The 15,673-nt window shown below is 41.1% G+C and overlaps 1 pseudogene; it reads left to right on the top strand.

The window, feature by feature from the left end:
- Positions 1-510: 510 nt before the first annotated feature.
- Positions 511-15,673, top strand: part of LOC139002568 (nuclear prelamin A recognition factor pseudogene) — a 37,939-nt pseudogene continuing 22,776 nt past the window's right edge.

Here is a 15,673-nt window from a genome sequence, read left to right as displayed (position 1 = left end):
TATGGGCACTTGCACTGCTTTCATATCTTGGCTATCCTAATATATAAAAACCCAGGGCCCGTAATGACTGAATGGATGACTGGTACATCCCCCAGCCCACAGGCTCCCATTGATCAGGGGATGGTTAACAGGGAACCAGAGTGAGTCGCCCAGGGACTGGCGAGCAATTGGAAGGCAGGCCTCTTGGTCCCTCCTCCTGGCCCTCAGACTCCAATCAATCGGTGGTGGATGTGGGGCGGAACTGGGGACTGGCTTCCTTAGTAGCCCTGTAGATTCAATATCCAGAGGACAGGCCAGGTACCAATGGACCAGTGCCTCTGGCATGATCACGACAGCGCTGCCGGCCTCCTGGAACTTGGCCTCAGGCACTGTGGCTGCTTCCCCTCCCTAGACACTCCACAAGGAAGAAAGGATACCGCCAGCAGCACCAGGGGCGACCAGCAGTGACTGACTGCTCTCCCCATGCTTCCTCCAGGTTACTCAAGCTGGTCCCCACCTGTCCCGCTCCAGATGAAGTGTGATCACTGCACATGGAAGGAATATAGTAAAAAAACAAAAACCTATGACCAAGAGAATGCTGCAGTCAACATCCAGAGTCCGGCTCAGGAGAACGGAGAGAAGAAATAATTCCATAAGTTGGCCGATGCCAAGATATTTCTGAGTGACTGCCTGCGTGTGACAGTTGTGTGACCACAGAGGAAGGAGTCCAAGTTTCTCAACAGAACACCAAGGACTTCTTCCATGTTCTGAACCTTAATAAGAAATGTGATATCTCACAGCTCAAGTGCTGGCAGTGTCCATGTGTCCTTAGTCTCTGCCTTATTTTGCTGCTAAATTCAGCCTGTGTCACTGATGCATCCAGAAGGCTCTGTGACATTCTCAAAAGCCTTGGGGCGCACTGTCTTTGACATCAAGATAGCTGTGGACTTCAGTATCCTGGAGAGTCAGAAGGAATTTGTGCGTCGGTACTGCCAGCACCATGAGGAAGAGACCCGGCTACCCATGCTGACCTCCGCCTGCCCCAGCTGGGACCAATATGCAGAGCGTGTGCCGGGTCACCCCATCACCCCCACCTCTGCATGGCCAAGTCTCCCCAGCAGATTATGGGCTCTCTGGTGAAGGATTACTTCACCAGATGGCAGAACCTGTCCCCAGACAAGATTTTCCACATCATTGTGGCCCCATGTTATGACAATAAACTGGAGGCCCTTTGAGAAGATGTTCCCACAGCTTTACATAGTTCACAGGGTGCTGACTGCATGTTAACCTCAGCTGAAGTTGTCCAGATAATGGAGCAAAGTGACTTCGCCTCGAATGACAACACTGTGGACACTCTGTTTGGAGACATGAAGAAGAAGGTGAGGCTCCACAAAGGTGCCAGCTCCGATGGGTACCTGGTGCACATCTTCAGGCACATGGCCAAGGAGCTGTTCAACAGGGATGTGAGAGTGCTCACCTACTGCTCCCTGAGGAACAAAGACTTCCAGGAGGTCACCCTTGAAGGAGACAGAGAGGTTCTGCTATGCTTTGAGGCTGCTTATGGCTTTCGGAACATCCAGAAGTGGTCCTGAAGCTGTAGAGGGGCAAGTTCCCCTGCCACTTCGTGGAGGTCCTGGCCTGCGCCAGGGATGCCTAAGTGGCAGGGGCCAGGCCCAGGTGGAGGATGCATATGCAGACAGGGTACTGCTGCATCAGATGGAAGGCATCTACGCTGCCATCCCAGTGTGGCCCCCGGAGACCATAGCCCATATGCAGGAGCTGTACCAGGAGTGGGGGGCGGGCAGGGGGGGGGGGGGGTGACTCGCCCCGGGCCCAGGCAGCCCTGCACACCGCCTAGCAGGGCCCAGAGCAGCCTGCCAGGACATCAAGTAGTAAAGGTCCAGCAGACGCCCAGCCTGCAGGCCACCTGAAGAGGCGTGAAACAAAGGCTTAGCATCTCTGTCATCGCTTTGGTTTTCAGAATTCCCTGCTTCCTATCTGTCGGCTCCTTCCCTCTGAGGGGTACTGTCGTTGTCACATGGGTGCAACTGGAATATTGTATCTCGAGAGGATTGCCCCAATGTACATATCCTTTTATCCGACGATGAAAAAAATCCCAAAGAACAAGAATGGAGACAGACAACTGTCCTTTAGGCTTAAAAAAACTCCAGAAGTGTCCTGCAAAGAGCTGAGACTTGGTTTTGTCCACGCGCCTCAGAGAGATTGGATGAGAAAATGGCCCCGACTTTACCCACTTATGTTGCTCTATAAGGTGTCTTTGCCACAATGTGAATAAACTGCCACCTTTTGGAAAAGGGGCTCATAGGAAAGTCTTCATTCCCAACTTTTCTTGAAACAGATCTATGTTCTGCAGCTGTGGCCACCGATCTGAGACCAGGTCCTGTTGACCAGGTCCTGTTGCTGGAAATCGGGGGACACTGGAGTGGAGGCCCCCTCCATGGGCCCTTTTATATTCAGGGATTGAGCTGAATTCACTTTGGGGGAGGTCTGGCAAGGGTGACAAGTGTCACAGATGGAAGAATGGAGAATGGAGAGGTGGACATCCTGCTCAGTCCCTCCCTGGGTGGGGTCAGGCAGATGAAGGCCGGCCAGCCCACCACACAATTGGGTGAGATAGTGTCCACTGTGTCCACCTCTCACCCCGTGGGCCCATCCACTCCCCTCAGCTTCGGGCAGCCCTCTGCATTCCACGTCAGTGCACTCTACCCTCACATGCTATTCGCCCTTAGTGAGAAGGAAGAGAGCAGTTGGCCCACAGACAACTACACAGAAAGATAGGGTTCACGGCTGGTGAGCACAGTGGCAATGGCAGGATCCTCTCCTGCCTCCGTGGCACCACTAAGGAGCAGTGAGTTGAGTGGTAAGAGCAGTGAGCAAGTGGGCGGTAAGGAGCGATGAGAAGGATTTCCAACTGTCGGCTTAGGCCAGTGGTTGGCAAACTGCGGCTCACAAGCCATATGCAGCTCTTTGGCCCCTTGAGTGTGGCCACGAAGTTTCAATTGCACTGTACATGCATGGCTGCCCGTGGTATTTTGTGGAAGAGCCACACTCAAGGGGCCGCAGTTTGCTGACCACTGGCTTAGGCCCCTTCCCCCTGGCGGACATCCCCTGAGGGGTCCTGGACTGCGAGAGGGTACAGGGTGGGCTTAGGCCCCCCCCCCCTGCAGTACATGAATTTCATGCACTAGGCCTCTAGTCTATAATAATAAAAGAGTAATATGCTAATTAGACAAGACGTCCTTCTGGACGCCCTTCCTTCTTGACAAAGCCGCAGCTTTTGGGGGTCACAGCAGAGGCGGCAGAGGTCCCTGGCAGTGGTGGCGGTGGGTGGAGGCCAGGGCCAACGCCCTTGCATGAATTTTGTGCATCAGGCCTCTAGTTGTAAATAAAGCTGCAATGAACATAGGGGTGCATATATTCTTTCAAATTAGTGTTTCAGTTTCTTTGGATATATTCCTAGAAGTGGAATCACTGGTTCAAAAGGCAATTCCATTTTAAAAAAATATTTTTTATTGATTTTTTTAGGTAAAGAGGGAGAGGGATAAAGAGATAGAAACATGGATGAGAGAGAAACATCGATTGGCTGCCTCCTGCACACCCCCTACTGGGGATCAAGCCTGCAACCTATACTTGTGCCCTGACAAGGAATAGAACCAGCAACCTCTTGGTTCATGGGTCAATGATCTACCACTGATCCACACCAGCTGGGCTAAGCAATTCCATTTTTAATTTTTTGAGGAAAAAAATTAAAAATACAGATCAATAGAAAAACATCCTCGGGTGAGAATTAAAAAAAAAAAAAACTGCAATGAAAACTACAATGAGCTATTACCTCACACCTGCCAGAATGGCTATCATCAATAAATCACAAACAAGTATTGTCTAGAATGTGAAGAAAAAGGAAACTTCTGGCCTTTTAGGTGGGAATGCTGATTGGTGCAGCCATTGTAGAAAAGCCTGCTGGGGAGAAGCCTGCAACCATGATACGTGCCCTCGGCTGAATCAAACCGGAACCTTTTGGTCTGCAGGCCGACACTCTATCCTCTGAGCCAAACCAGCTAGTGCTCTCATTATAGTTTTAATTTGCATCTCTCTGATGATTAGGCATCTTGAACATCTTTTTATATGTCTATTGATCATCTGTTTGTCTTCTTTAAAAAAGTTTTTATTCAGGACCTTTGCCCATTACAATGTTAATCCATTACAATTGGATTATTTGGGCTTTTTGGTGTTGAGTTGCATAAATTCTTTATAAATTTTGGAAATTAACCCCTCATCAGATGTATCATTGGTGAATATGTCCTCCCATTCAATGTGTTGTCTTTTCATTTTGTTGATAATTTCTTTTGCTGTACAAATGCTTTTTATTTTGATGCAGTCCCATTTTTATAACTCATTGCTGTATATATTTTTTATGTTAAATGTTTTAAGTGTGTCAGCTTTACCCTTCAAACATACATGTGAAACTCTTTGTACTTGACATTCCATTTTAAGAAAAAATATGACCTTGAATGTTTTTGATGTTGTACTTCAAAATCTGTGATTAAAAAATACATTATGACAAAAAAGGAAATATTTGCAATTTCCATGGCTTATGAGAGAAGGTTTAGATCAAATATAAATGTAAAAACAAACATATTTCCTCTTGAAATGAGTAGAAAATTATCTGATTTAATTTGCTGGATAAAGACAAATATTTTTTGGTTAGGGAATGGAGAAGAAATGTTTTACCTAATTTGTTGAGACACTGTACTGTGGATCTGCTCAGGTTCTTGTTTGTCACTTTAGTTCTACATAATTGAGGCACAATTACCAGGATTAGAGGCTACAGTAAGCTTGCTGAAGATGATAGGTATTTTGTTATTGCTTTAGGGCACACAGATGGACTCCCCAGAGCCCTGAGACACTGAGCCTTGTTCTACCTGCAGGCAGCAAAGCAGGTGTGTGCCACTGATGGGGCAGCTCCAAATGGAGCTTACCACAGGTGATGCTAATTAAGGAAGCTCAGGGATTCTGAAGGGGCACAGTTTATTGCGGATGGGGGAGTGCCAAAGGTTAGTGAAAAGCTGGATTGTCTGCTGGCCCTGGGAAGATAAGAACACAAAGGGCACAGCAATGGATTTGAATTCAGGCACTTATCAGTGTGCCTTTTAAACTGCATTATGCTGCATATAAAGGTGTGTTTTTGGCAGTAAATTTGGGTTCTTATTTGAATGTACTAATTTATTAATATTAATTTGTGTTACCATCTAAGTGGCTACTCCCTTTTTTCTTTTGGGCATGGGGAGCATCAAAAAAATTAGACCAACCTCAAATAAGCTATAATTAAAAAAAAACTGATATATTAAGCCATTATAAATAAAGTTTTACATAATGTGACTTTACCTCCACATTAAGAAAAATTCTCTCAATAACATGTGAATTTAATAAAATTTAATATTTTTCTAATTCACTATTATTTAAATAATATTTATTTAGAGAATGAACACCACATTCCACAGAACAGTGTAATTGCATTTTTATTGGCATTATAATCAAATACCTAATTCTAATAAAAAACATAATTCATGGTAAATTTATTATAGATCATTTAAAATTTTATGTTTCTTCATTGTTAGCTGCATTGCATTCTGCATTAATCATATTAACCAGCAAGAAATATTGCCTAAAGAGAATTGACTGTTTTAAAAAAGAAAGACATATTGTATGAACATTACAGATTTCAGAATATTTTTTATCACAGAGCAGTTATTTGATGATAAGCTGTGTATAGTCATCTAAAATGTAGGTAGTAGAATAATTGATCATTATGAAATTTAATTAGGGTAAAGCTTGTCTTGTCATTTATTGTTGTTCAACAAACTACATTAACACTTAGTGGCTAAACATTAGTACTGTTTTATTTGCTTAAGATTCTGTAGGCCAGGAATTTGGGCAGTGGATGTGCCAACGGCATTGATTCTGTTTCTAATGCCATATCCTGGGGTTACTCATTTGGCTGCATTCAACAGGATTACCAGCTAGAGATTAGGTTCAGTTGGGGCAGTGGGCCCGCAGGCACTGGAATGTCCAAGAAGAATTTATTCACCTGAATGGTGTCTTATTTTGAATGGCTGGAACAGCTGGGTGCTGCCTGGCCTTCTCTCTTTCTCTCTCCATGTTGTCTCTCAAGTAGGGTTGCTGAACGATTGCCTGACAGCTAAGGGCTCAAATAGAAAGGAATAGGAAGCTGCAGAAAAGGCTTGGCCAAAAAGTTTACACGGCATCATTTCCGCTGAATTCTCTTGGCCAACATCAATGTACCAGGGTAGATTCAAGGGGAGGGAAAATAGGTTCCAAAGCTTGATGTGGGAGTAAAATGAGAGATATTGGAGTCATCTTTAGAAACACAGTTTAAATCCGTTTAATATATTTTGGTTTGCTATCCAAAAAGACCATATATTTTATAGCACTAATATTTCTGAGAGCGAAGAGAAATATCTTGGAATAAATAATTTCTTTCTAAACATATAAATTTGAAATCATTTTGAAAATAATTAGGAAATCATAGTCAGCGCCCTGTTTCAACAAGAAGCACATGTTCACCATTAGGACATTAACCGTCAATGCACCTGGCCTCTCAAAGAGATCTCAACTGAAACACATCAGATGAACTATGTGTGAGAATTTTCAGCTACCACTTAAGAAGAGATTTTATTTAGAAACAAACAGCTGATCTTGTCTGGCCATATTGTAGCCTTGCTCCTCGCTCCTGAGAGTGGTCATGTCAGGGATTTTCCAGAGAAGGGATTTGCTATCATTGAAGTCATAGGGGCATCCACTTCTTAGGTTACTTATTTAACCTATCAGTATGGAGATATTAGATCCTAATGTATTCATTGGGCCATATGTATGATGTCATTTATTTTGACACTCAATGTGTCCCCTATTTGTTCAGGGGGAGCCCTTGGAGTTGGCTTTTGTGTTACTTTGATGTCCCTATCATTCTTTTTTCTTTTTTTTAAATATATTTTATTGATTTTTTACAGAGAGGAAGGGAGAGAGATAGAGAGTCAGAAACATCGATGAGAGAGAAACATCGATCAGCTGCCTCCTGCACATCTCCTACTGGGGATGTGCCCGCAACCCAGGTACATGCCCTTGACCAGAATCGAACCCGGGACCTTTCAGTCCGAAGGCCGACGCTCAATCCACTGAGCCAAACCGGTTTCGGCCCCTATCATTCTTTGATTATGTCATTGCTCTCTGGCATTATAGCATATTCCAGGTTCATCGTGTACTTTGCCTCCCTGCCCTGGTATCATTTCCACACTTCCACCATTCTCATTGGGTTATTATTGTCTCCTGGTGCTCTCAGTGAACAGAGCTAGTCAGTATGTGTATTAATATTATGCCTTTTCTTTTCTTTCCCACCTAGCCTCTGCATGCCCACCAAGCCTATGTTATTCCATAATTGAATTTGTTCTCTTAGACCATTCACAGATGCAGTCACTTGTTCTTTCAGTAAAAGAGGTGAGTGGCCAATTTCACCTGCAATTAACCAATTATCTAATGGTTTCATTTGCTATGCTCAGCCCATGTGTTTGTAAACATTGTTTGTACTGTATCCAAACATCCAGAGGAAGTTCAGGGACAAATTAAAGCAGCACATGCTTTTTCTACAATATAGACTGAAAAATTAGAAATGGAAAGAACACAATTGGATTTTTCTTGTTATTATGAAACACAGACTCCTCACATAGTAAAGTGCAGAATTGCAGAGAGGAATGTCAATGCCAGTGCTTACAAACTCACTGGATTGTGCACGGGCTCTCATTTCATAGACCATTTGTCGCAGTATTTCCACTAAGTCAGCAGAGTTTAAGAAATGAACAACAATCCTCTTATTTTCATTTTATTTTCTATTTTTAAGGTAAATGTAGACATAAATAAATGGTGGAAGATGGTGGAGACATACAGATAGATAGATAGATGATTGATAGATGATAGATATAGATAGATAGATGATATATAGATAGATAGATAGGTAAATCGATAGGATTGAAAGGGATGGCTGCCAGTTTTTAAATATTGTTATTGATTTATTTTACCTACAACTAATATTACAGTACATCCTCAGGTTGCCTCAGAGATCTGTTCCTATGGCTCGACGTAACGCAATTTTCGCCATAAGTCAGAACCCACCTACGTAAGCACCCACGTCACTCACATGGAGCACATACACAGCAGTAATGAAGTGAAACAGTAAAAAAAAAAAATTAAAAGAAAGATAACAATTCCTGACCTTTACTTGTGGTAAATAAATAATAAAAAACATAAAGCACATATGTACATACGTCGAAATGATGGAACCTTTTTTTTATAAATACTGTAAATAGTAGATGGTGACGTAACCACGAAATGATGTATCTTGAGTCCAATGTAACCCTAAGACTGCCTGTATTTCATTTTCAGTGAGGATCTCACCTCAACTCTATAATTAAAACACCTTACTTCAAATTTGAGATAGGAATAAAATAATTGTTTGTCTTTCGTCCTCATCCTTAGCCCCTCTCAGTCAAAAGATTTAGATTCTCCTGTTCCAGTAACTTGTGTAATAAAGTCACAGACTGACTGTCTACAAATGGCTGATTGTGACACATGACTCTTGGAATTTGCTGCCTTGTAGGTTAAGAGTCACCTTGTCCATTTACCATGTGATGGATCTTCATTCATCTGTGAAAAATTGGATTTGATCAACTGTTCTAGGCAAGCACGTGAGTCCATGGCTTGGGAAAGTCCATTCTCAAAAGATAATTTTTTAAACATTACAACAATAGAGATAAAGTAAGCATGTTATTCTTCAAAGTCTCCATATTTACCTTCATTTCAAAGAATTATAATACATTAAGATTTTGGTTGAAAGTATTTAAAACCATTAAATAATTTTTGAAAAGCTTATTTGTATCTCATTTTTAACCATAAAGAATAGAAGAGTCTTCAGAATTTGCCTGACCTAGTTACCTCTTTTAAACAGAGAGTAGGAATTCTACTTTCAACTGCTCATACAATTGTACATATTGTATACAGACTCACTCTGTTTCTCTATATTCTGTTTGAAAAAGCTCCATCTTTCCATTTATTTAATATCTACAGAATGAAATATAGTTTCTAATCTCAGAAAGTCTCAAGTATAAGAGAAACAGCCACATACTCAATAATTTAGCAAAGCATAGTGATTAATGATATTAAAGTAATCAAACACACATACAAAGAAAATAAAGGAAAGGAAACCATTTCCATGGTGGTAATACGTAAGACATCAGCATGTAAAGATGTTAGAAGGAAATTTCTTGAAGGATTGAAAGAGAAATAAATATGTAGTCATCCCTTAAGGGAGAAATAGGGAAATGCAAAAACTATTAGGGGGCATTAAATAATCACTAACTCAATAATTGTAAGCACCATTATCACAGAATAAGGATGGGTACAAAATCTTGGATATTCTTTCCCTTGAATTTACCAGTAAGAGTTTCTCCTTTGATTAATAGAATATAGCAAAAATTATTTTGTGCTAGTTTCTGGGCCTAGGCCTTAAGAGACTAGCAGCTTTGACTTCCTGTCTCTTGTAATATTTGCTCTTAGAACCCAGCTCCCAGGCTGTAAGGAAGCCCGGGTAACAATGTGAGGACACCCTAATGGAATCGAGGGTCAACAACTGCAGCTTGGCTTCAAGCTGATGGCCAGAACCCACTTAAAGCTGCTTGAGTGAGCTGTCTTTGACGTGTACACACCAACCCCAATCCACTGCACCAGCTGATGCCAATGGAGCAGAGATGAGCCAACCCCACCAATTCCTATCTGCTCCTGAATACAGATTAATGAGAAAAATAAAGTATTGATTTGGTTGTAAACTCCTAAGTTTTGGGGTAACATTCTGCAAGATCAATAGATAATAGAACAACTGTCTACATACTAGAACTCTACCAAGCCCACCTTACATAGGAGAGAAACTGACAAGTTTGTCCTTTGTTCATGGAGCTCACAGCCCTGTGCAGTGTGGCTGAAAGTGGGCTTCAGGTATGGAAGAGACTAAGATGTGGTAGAACATTAGTTGAAAAATGTAAGTTTGTTAGTGAATGAAGGGGGTCTTAAAATTTAGTATAAGAATATATATTTTAAAATTTTACTTGAAAATGTAAACTACTGAAGGTTTATTTGTTTGTTTTTTAGCAGAGTCATGCTTTAGGACAGTGAAGGTAATGTTGGTAGTTGGGTTCTATTGGAAAGGCAACATTGAAAGTAGATTTACTATTTAGGAGACCCAAAAAGACCAGAAAAAGAGTAATGGAAGAGATAATGAGATGGAAGAGAAAAATTAGGTTTGAGTGATACTCTCACATCTTTACAAAGGCAGATTTTATATGTTTTGTTAATAAATATATCCAATTTCACAGAATACTATCTAGTACATAGAGGTGCTCAATATCTATTTGTGGGATAAATAAAATTTAAACATATAAATAAATGTGACAGAAACCAAGATAAATTTTAGAAAAATTATACTTTAATTTAGATAAATCCACTTTCCCCAAACCCCAAAAGAAATCTAAGATAGAGAGCCTACTGTACTTCATGCCTTTCTCCCAAAGATAGATCCATGTATGTGTTGCTTAAAAAAAAAAAAAAAAGATTAAAAAATACATCATTGGACACTCTCTTTATCCAAAGCAAGTTTATTTAAAAGCATTACTTTGGGCCACTTGTACAGTATCCAATTTAACCTGCACTACATTTAATTTCTCACCCTCCTAGTCACTTATGTGTATTTTGTTTTTGTGTATTGCTTCTTTGGTTTTAGTTTCCTTAATATATTCTAGAAAATGTATTTGTAGCAGGTTCTGCAAGAAAATATACAATTAATAAATGTGAGGATGAATCTTTTATTTACACTCTCCCAAAAGGTAAGTACAAAAAAAGTATAGCAATAATCAAAATATGAGTGCACAAAGGCCAGATACCTGAAAATATAAAATATATTTTTATAAAATTTCATTCCTGAACTAAAATACTACTTTCTTCATCAAACTTACCTGCCAACACATTTGATGCTGGACAAGTAAAAGATAACAATTTTGTATTTCCTAAATATACATATGAGTATCGCTATAGGATCTATATGCACTGGCCTCTAAAATGTCTATATAATTAAAATGACAAAAAAAAGAAATTTGCTGAAAAAAATTGGAAAACAAACCAAATGTATTTGGTCATTATCATCTACTAGTGACCTGGTGCATGAAATTCATGCACATTAAAAGGGGATTAATTAGAGGAAATATTTTAATATTGTTTGCCCTTTCTCTATAATAGAAGTGTCAGAGATGAAAGAAAATTAATAAGATGTATATGAAAATCTTCTTCCTGTCAGAGTCAGGGGCACACCACAGGACCCAGAGTCAAGTCTCTGCCCACCCGTGGCACCTCAAGATCATCCCGAGACCCAGACCCAGCTGGCCCCACCCCCATTGGGTGAGATCCAGATCCGGCTGGCCCCACCCTTGTCAAGCCCCACTGGGCAGGCGGTGCAGCCCAGGTCCCCTGGCCTGGTGCTGAGCGAGTGGCACAGCATCAGGTCCTCCGTTAAGCCCCACCGGGTGGGGGTTGCAGCCTCAGGTAACCCGACCCGGCGCCGGGGTGGAGGGCATGGCCTGAGGTTCCTTGGCCTGGTTCCAAGGCCGGGGGCACGGCCTGAGATCCCAGGCCTGGTGCCTGGGAGGGGGGTGGTGCTTCCTGAAGTCCCCTGTCAAGCCCCACCAGGCAGGGGGGCACAGCTTCAGGTCCCCTGCCCCAGCCCAGTGCCATGGAGCCTCAGGTACCTGCTGATTGCTCATTTAGGCCTGTTAAGGGAACTGGCCTCCACTATGGGTGCAGTCATCTTGTATTACGGAAACCCTGCCTCTGCTGTGGGCACCGCCATCTTAGTGATGGTGTGATGGTCAATTTGCATATTCCCTCTTTATTAGATAGGATTACTTGGTGTAGGTAGTGAAAATGGAAGAAACCAACAAAAGCTAAAAGGATAGGAAAATGGGGCATTTACTTCTTAACCCAATAATGGCCCTCCAAATGCATGTGTGAAATTGCATGGAATGCTATTTAATATTTAGGAATTATTGACACTACCTATATTTTGTTTGTAGCACTACTTGATTTATTTTGCATCTATACACATAAATTCATCTAAGAGATAAAAACAAAATATGTTTTTTCCATTATTTGAAAAAACAAGTGGTAACTAAGTGCCCAAATAGAGCTTATTTTAAATTTTTAATTAAAGTGTAACTTTTTATTTTTAAAATAACTGTTTGACAAAGCTTAATGTTTTTATATTTTTAAAAGGTATGCCTACACATATATTTAATTTTTAGATGTTATGAGGGAAACTTCAGTGTGTATGGAAGCCATATGCCCAAACTGTTCAGTTATTATCAATTTATTATGCATACAGAATTGAAATGATATTTCATATAATAATTCATCTAAATATTCATTCCCTTGCAACACTGCTTTTCATAGATTGTAACAAGAATTGAAACAAAATAAAATAGCAATAACATACACATTTTTTTATTTCTACATTTTCCCATTTCTGGAAATGGTCATAAGATCATTTTGTGACAGATTAATCTCATCCATGACCTTAAATCGCTAAGAATAAAAGTGCTAGATTCTTTTGGTAAAGTTGCCAGAAGGACCAAATTTATATTTTTAGCCAATTCCTTGGAGTATTAACTAATTTTAAGTTTTACAGCATATGTATTAGATCTTAAACCATTTTGCCCCAATTCTAGTCTGTTTCATCCTTCAATAGTGAGGATGAGAAAATCTAGATGCATATGGATATGATTGATTTGAAAATGACTTTTTTAAACATTTGGAAGTTTTTCAAAACTAAAACATATTTGCCAACTGATCTTTTCCCCCTACATTTTAAACCCATATGAAACTTAAAAAAAACTTAGTCCATATGGTAGTTCAGATTCATTTATGTTAAAATATTACAATTATGTTTACTAACTGTTTGACACACAAAGACCTTTTAAATTAAGCTTCTCTAAATTTATATCTTTCAAAACACACTCTGTTCTCTAGCTACCTTGACCACTCCTCACTGCTCTCCAAAAAAAGGGCAGATTTAATTCAAAGACTATAAATTAGTTGCTTTCTATCTATCAACAATGATCTATATATATAAAAGCCTAAGCGACAAAACAATTAAATGACCAAACAACTGGTTGACTGGTTGCTATGATGCGCACTGACCACCAGGGACAGACACTCAATGCAGGAGCTGCCCCCTGGTGGTCAGTGCGCTCCCACAGCGGGAGTGTCGCTCAGCTGACTGACCAGTTCTGGCAGCCCACCAGCCCAGCAGCAACCACTCATTCCCTCAGTAGTCCTGCAGGTCTAATCTCTGGAGAAGGGGCCAGGTACCAACGGACCATTGCTGCCAGCATGATCTGGACAGTACCACCAGCCTCCTGGAAGTCAGCCTCGGGCACCGTGGCTGCTTCCCCTCCCTAGACACTCTGCAAGGAAGTGACAATATAAAAGCGGCCGCCAGGTGGCTCCCGACAACCAGCACAAACGTCAGTGGTACGGATCCAGATGCCAGGCCAGCAAGGGTATCCCACCGCCCACCTGGAGGGCCAATTGCATCCCAGCCATTCCCCCCTCCTTGGGACAGACGCCCAACACAGGGCTCACAGCTGGCGAGCACCTTGTGGCAGCGCAAGCCTCTTCTGATCAGGACTGACTGGGTGCAAGCCCACGGCAGGCACAGCGAGGCCAGGATGAGCAGGAGCACCAGGCAGGAGCTGCAGGTGGTGTTGAACTGCCAGTTTCGGCCCAATCCCCACAGGCCATGCCGAGGGACCTCACCTGTGCATGAATTCGTGCACCAGGCCTCTAGTTAAGTAATAAAGAAAAATACATTTAATTTTTATCTTTTCTATTTAAATATCTCTATGCAAGTTCTGAATGGTTTGACTTTTATCAGGATCAATAATCTAAGGAATTGAATAAATGTTTGCCTTTATGTTTTTATACTTCCTTTACAGTACATTAAACATATGAGCTTTTTAGTACATTTTGGTGTTTAATAAGAAATAATGCATATGCCCTATACCAGCCCAAATAAGGTAAAGTTATATAAAGAAAAAAGTAATCTCCTTTCCTTCATCTCTGCCTCCTCCAATCCCACCTGCACTAAGGTAATCAATGTTAATGGTTTTAAGTCTATCCCTCCACACATTCAACAGACAGATTTATGGCATACAGTTTGTTTTCAGGCACAACTACACATGAATAAAAGTCTCTGTGATTTAGAATCCAGGATTGGGATTTCTAAGTACTGAGAGAGGAGGAAGAGAAATAAAAAGTTAAATATACATAAAGTAAGGTAAAAGTAAGGAGTATAGAAAAGAAGCTCCTCTCTATGTGACGTCTGAAGTCCTGAGGACTTGCTATCACCTATTCACATGACACAATGAACAGATAGGTGCTTTAAAAATTGACAAGTATGAATAAAAGGTGACTATATGCTTGTTACTATTATATCATTGTATTCTTTTGTTCTCCCAAAGATATATAAATCAAAGTGATACTTTAAGTTGCTCATATTCATTAACAAAATATTTATAAATTTATAAATTATACTAGAAGCCAGGTGCATGAAATTCATGCATGAGTAGGGTCCCGAGGCCTGGCTGGCGATCAGGACCAATCTGTGGTGCAACTGGTGGGGCGATCAGGGAGCCCCCACTGGCACCCTCCTTGGAGGTGACCGGAGGGTGTGATCAGGAGGCCCCCACTGCACCTGCCTTGGCTGGCCTGGGCCCTGCAGGCTGGGGGTAGCTCCTGCATTGAATGTCTGCTTCCTGGTGGTCAGTGCACATCATAGCAACTGGTCGTTCCACCTGTCGTTCTGCTGTTTGGTCGATTTGCATATTAGGCTTTTATTATATAGGATAAACTACTGATAATTTTTTAAAAAATATATTTTATTGATTTTTTACAGACAGGAAGGGACAGAGATAGAGAGTTAGAAACATCGATGAGAGAGAAACATCGATCAGCTGCCTCCTGCACATCTCCCAATGGGGATGTGCCCGCAACCCAGATACATGCCCTTGACTGGAATTGAACCCAGAACCCTTCAGTCCGCAGGCCGACGCTCTATCCACTGAGCCAAACCGGTTTCGGCTACTGATAATTTTTAATGCCCTAGTCTTAATAATTAGGTCCATGTGGTGCTCACTGTTCCTGAAATTCTTTCTGATTGAATAACTTATATGGGTTTTCAAATGATAATAGTAATTTAATATCCCATATCTGAGGTTTGTGGTCATTGATTGAATGGGTGGTATTCCGAGGAGAGTTTGTGGAGAAGATTTGTGTTGATTTGTGAGAAATAATTTTATAAGGAAGGACAGAAAAGATACACATGTAAAGAAAGGATGGATCTCATACTACAGTTAAATCATAGTGCCCTCACTTCTGTTTACAAAAAATCTATTCAATGCTATAAAAAAATCAGCTTATATGAAATCAATCTACAGACTAGAGAGATTCCAACTTGTAATAACAAATGACTTTTTAAAATATATTTTATTGATTTTTTACAGAGAGG

This window comes from Myotis yumanensis, unplaced genomic scaffold, assembly GCF_028538775.1.
Source record: "Myotis yumanensis isolate MYYU_CA2020_CCGP unplaced genomic scaffold, mMyoYum1.0.hap1 SCAF_2, whole genome shotgun sequence".
NCBI classification, from domain to species: Eukaryota; Metazoa; Chordata; class Mammalia; order Chiroptera; family Vespertilionidae; genus Myotis; species Myotis yumanensis.
This window is presented reverse-complemented; position numbering and strand designations above follow the sequence as displayed.